The sequence below is a fragment of the Hylobates moloch genome, unplaced genomic scaffold, assembly GCF_009828535.3.
Source record: "Hylobates moloch isolate HMO894 unplaced genomic scaffold, HMol_V3 SCAFFOLD_6, whole genome shotgun sequence".
NCBI classification, from domain to species: Eukaryota; Metazoa; Chordata; class Mammalia; order Primates; family Hylobatidae; genus Hylobates; species Hylobates moloch.
The window spans coordinates 126,781,178-126,786,460 of record NW_026652281.1 but is presented as its reverse complement, the minus strand read 5'-3'; the positions used below and the strand labels follow the sequence as shown (position 1 = coordinate 126,786,460).

At 40.0% G+C, this 5,283-nt stretch overlaps 1 non-coding gene across 1 annotated transcript; it reads left to right on the top strand.

The window, feature by feature from the left end:
* The first annotated feature begins 4,250 nt into the window (after positions 1 to 4,250).
* On the top strand, positions 4,251 to 4,465 carry LOC116472139 (small nucleolar RNA U3). The gene has a single exon (XR_004249035.1). It is a non-coding gene; the product is annotated as a small nucleolar RNA U3 (small nucleolar RNA).
* The last annotated feature ends 818 nt before the right edge of the window (positions 4,466 to 5,283 follow it).

Here is a 5,283-nt window from a genome sequence, read left to right as displayed (position 1 = left end):
ACTTGAATGTGTTAATATCTCCCTTTTATACACTGTTAAATAATATCTGTTGTTATAAAAATTTGGTAAATACAAAAATAGGGCAGAAACCAAAAAAATTTTTTGTTTTGGAAGTTTTGTTTTTGTGACATAAAGAAAGTGCTCAGAGAAAAAAAAATATCTGTCTTTGAAAGTACATGCATACAGCTGGGCGCAGTGGCTCACGCCTGTAATACCAGCATTTTGGGAGGCTGAGGCAAGCAGATTGCTTGAGCTCAGGAGTTTGAGACCAGCCTGGGCAACATGGTGAAACCCCATCTTTACTAAAAATACAAAAATTAGCCTGGTGCAGTGTCATGTGCCTGTAATCCCATCTTCTCTGAAGGCTGAGGCAGGAGATTTGCTTGAACCTGGGAGGCGGAGGTTGCACTGAGCCAAGATTGTGCCACTGCACTCCAGCCTGGGCAACAGAGGGGACTCCATCTAAAAAAAAAAAAGTACATACATACTACCAAATACAAAAGATACAGAGATGGAGAGATGGGTAGATGGGTATGTACAGTGAAATATCTGTTTCCTTCTCTTTCTCTCCTGTCTAATCACCCAGTTGCCCTCCCTGGGGAAAACTATTCTTGCTGTTTTTCAGCCATTTTGGTAGAGGGTATCTTTACATTTGCAAATGTATATGCATACACACTTTTTTGGGAGGGAGAGACAGGATACTGTTCTATCACCCAGGCTGGAGTGCAGTGGCATGATCATGGCTTACTGCAGCCTAGACCTCCTGAGTTCAAATGATCCTCCTGCCTCTTCCCCACAAGTAGCTAGGACTACAGGTATGCACCACCACACTCTGCAGATTTTTTATTTTTATTTTTTGTAGGGGCAGGATCTTGCTATGTAGCCCAGGCTAGTTTAGAACTCCAAGCCTCAAGCAATCCTCTTTTCTTGGCCTCCCAAAGTGTTAAGATTTCAGGCGTGAGCCACCAAGCCTGGCCGGCATGCACTCTTTAGTAATTATGACTGTATGTGCAGGAGCATGTGTGTGTGTATGTGTTTGAGTGTATAATTACACTAATTGTCACACTCTGTCCTAAATCTTGCTCTTTATACAATATATCTTAGGGAGCTTCCCATGGGCTATGTAAAGATTCTGTTGGTTGCTGACCTCAATCCTATTAAACTAAAAGGTTCTTCTTGGTGTCTAACCAGAAACCCATACAACCCCCAGCCTGACACTAGCAAGGCCTGCACCTCCAAAGTGACGAGAGAGATGAGGGAGTTGGGGGCGGTGGGTTCAAGGACTCCCTTTTTTTCTTCCTTCCGCTCTCTCCTTCCCTCTCCTTCCTTCCCTCCCCTTCTTTCCCTCCCTCCCTTCCTCCCTCCTTTCCTTCCTTCCTTCCGTCTTTCCTTCCTCCCTTCCGTCTTTTCTTCCTCCCTTCCCTCTTGCTTCTTGCCTTCTAAAATGAAAACAGTTCACTATGGTTTTTATTCATTGATTATTAATGCAAAACATGCTTCTCATAAAGTATTCAGATAGTATAAAAAGAAAAATAGGAGAGTGAAAGTCACTCCTACTGTTACCCAGAAATAATCACTGTTAACATTTTATTGTTCATCCTTCCAATTATTTTTCTGGAATACCCACAACAATTTTTCACCATTTTAACCATTTTGAAGTGTAGAGTTCAGTGGCATTTAGTGCGTTCTCAATGCTGAACAACCATCACCGCTATATAATTTCAGAATAATTTCATCACCCCAGAAGGAAATCCCATATCCACTGAAGAGTCACTCTCCATTCCCCTCTCCCGACAGCCCCTGGCAACCATGAATCTGCTTTCTAGCTCCATGGATCTGCGTATGCTGGGTATTTCACATCAGTGGAACCATACAATATGTGATCTTTTGTGTCTCACTTCTTTCACTTAGTATAATTTTTTTTTTTTTTAAATGGGGACAGAGTCTCACTCTGTCGCCTAGGCTGGAGTGCAGTGGCGTGATCTAGGCTCACTGCAACCTCTGCCCCCCGGATTCAAACGAATTCTCCTGCCTCAGCCTTCTAAGTAGCTGGGACTACAGGCATGCACCACCAGGCCTGGATAATTTTCATATTTTTAGTAGAGATGGGGTTTCACCATGTGGACAAGGCTGGTCTCCAACTCCTGATCTCAAGCGATCCTCCCACCTTGGCCTCCAAAAGTGCTGGGATTACAGGTGTGAGCCAACACACTCAGCCAAGCATAATGTTTTCAATGTTTAAAATTTTTTTTTTCTTTTTCTTTTTCTTTTTTTTTTTTAGAGACAGGGTCTCTCTCTGTCACTCAGGCTGGAGTGCAGTGAAATGATCATAGCTCACTGCAGCCTCAACCTCTTTGGCTTAAGTGATCCTCCCACCTCAGCCTCCAAAATAGCTGGGACTACAGGTGCAAGCCCAACTAATTAAAAAAATTGTAAAGACAGAGATTCACTATGTTGCCCAGGTTGGTCTTGAACTCTTGGCCCCAAGTGACTCACCCCCCCCTCAGCTTCCCAAAGTGTTGGGATTATAGGTGTGAGCCACCAGGTCCAGTCTGTTTTCAAGGTTCATCCATGCTGTAGCATGCATCAGTACTTCGTTCTTTTTCATAGCCAAATAACATTCCATTGCATGGATATGCCATATTTTGTTTATCTATTCATTAGTTGAGGGACATTTGGGCTATTTCCACCTTTTGTCTGTTGTGAATAGTGCTGCTATGAACATGTAAGCTTTTATTTGAATACCTGTTTTCAGTTCTTTTGACTATATACTTAGGAGTAGGACTGCTACATCAAATGGTCATTCTATCTTTAACTTATTGAAGAAATACCAAACCGATTCCCATAGTGGCTACATTTCCACTAGCAATGTATGAGGGTTCCAATTTCTCTACATCCATACCAAAACTTGTCATTTTCCTTCTGTTTGTTTTGTTTTGTTTTATTATAACCAACCTAGTGGGTATGAAATGCTATCTCATACCTACATTTTTTGTGGTTTTGAATTGCATTTCCCTAATGACTAATGATGCTAAACATCTTTTCACTTGCTTGTTGACCATTTGTATATCTTCCTTGGAGAGATATCTATTCAAGACCTTTGCCCATTTTTTTTTACACTCAGGGGGTACATGTGCAGGTTTTTTTTACATGGGTATATTGTGTGATGCTGAAGTTTGGGCTTCTATTGATCCCATCATCCAAATAGTGAACACAGTACTCAATAGGTAGTTTTTCAACCCTTGCCCTCCCACCCCTCCTCCCTGCTTTTGGAGCCCCCAGTGTCTATTGTTCCCATCTTTGTGTCCGTGTGTACTCCATGTGTAGCTCCCACTTACAAGTGAGAACATGTGGCATTTGGTTTTCTGTTTCTGTGTTGATTTACTTAGGATAATAGCCTTCAGCTGCATCCATGTTGCTGCGAAGGACATGATTTTTTCTTTTTTATGCCTTTGTCCATTTTAAAAATTGAGTTGTTTGTGTTTTTCCTGTTCGGTTGTACGAGTTCTTTCTATATTCTGGATACAAGATTCTTATCAAATATATGATTTGCAAATATATTCTTCCATTCTGTGGGTTTCCTTTTGCGTTCTTGATAGCGTTCTTTCATGCACAAAAGTTTTTTATTTTGATGAAGCCCCCAACTTATCTATTTTTCATTTGTTTCTTTTGTTTTTGGTCTAAGAAACTGTTGCCAAACCCAAGGTTATGAAGCTGTTCTTTTCTTAGACTTTCATGGCTTTAGCTCTTATATTTAGAATTTTATTCATTTTGAGTTAATTTTTTGTACATGGTGTGTGGTAAGGTCCAACTTTATTCTTTTGCATGTGGATACTCAGTTGGCCTGGCACCATTTGTTGAAGAAACTCTTCTTTTCCCCCATTGAATGGTCCTGGCACCCTTGTTGAAAATCAATTGACCATAGTTGCATACGTTTATTTCTGGATTGTCAATTCTATTCCATTGATCTACATGCATGACTATCCTTATGCCGGTAGTACATGATTTTGATTACGGTAGCTTTGTAGTAAGTTTTGAACTTGGCAAATGTGAGTCTTAACACCTTGTTCTTCTTTTTGCAAGATTGTTTTGACTATTTGGGATCCCTTGCAATTCTATATAAATTTCAGAGTCAGCTTTTCTACTTCAGCAAAACGGAATTTGTGGGATTTGGGGACTTTGATAGGGATTGCATTGAATCTGCATATTGCTTTGGGGAATATTGTTGTCTTAACAAAATCAAGTCTTCTAAGACTCTACTTTCAGGGCTCATTTCTGTCATTCAATACTAGAGAAGTTTCTCTGAATGTTTAGAGCACTGGAAACCAAACGGAGGAGGCAGGCATTCTTTCCTGAGCATGCAGCCGGCTCACAGTGTTGTTTTGTTGCAGCTGCCGCTTGCCATTGATGATCCTTCTTCTCTTTCTTCAGGGGAGTAAGAAGGAGAGGACGCGGTCTTAGTGGTTCCCATAAAAAATAAACAAATAAATTAATGATAGAAATTAAAATTGAATTTAAAAAGTGAGTCTTCTAACCCATAAGCAAAGAATGTCTGTATATTTAGGTCTTCTTTCATCTCTTTTAGCAGTGTTTTAAAGTTTCCGTAAACAAGTCTTACACCTTCTTGGGTAAATTTATTCTTACGTATTCTGCTCTTTTTGATACTATCCCACACAATTTTTTGAACCAATTTTTTTTAACTTATCATATCATGAACATCTTTTCATGTTAATGGTATAAAGGGCAAAAATTATTTTATGGCACTTTATAGATATACTGCAATTTTTTATTTTTTATTTGAGACAGGGTCTTACTATGTCGCCCAGTCTGAACCCCAATTCCTGGGCTCAACGGATCTTCCTGCCATATCCGGGACTATAGACATGTGCTACCAGTCCAGCTAGACTACAATTTGCTTCAACCATCCCTTATTATTAACTATCTTGGTTATTTCAAATTTTTAATTGTTATAAATAAGGATTCAGTGAGTTTCTTTACAATGTACATCTTTGTACACTTATCCAATTATTTCCTTTGGATAACCTCCCAGAAATGAACGTATTAGGTCAAAGGAGAGGAATACTTGTAAAGCTTTGATGAATGTTGCCAAATTTTCCTCCAAAAATATCAGACCAACACCCACTCTGAATAGCAGTGGATGGGGTTCCCTTCCTCACGCAGGATCCAAGTTGCTTTTACGCAATGTCTTTTCCAGAAGGAGAAAACAGGAGCCCCAACATGCTCCTTCACTGGGCAGAAACTTTGAACAAGACAGTGACTGTC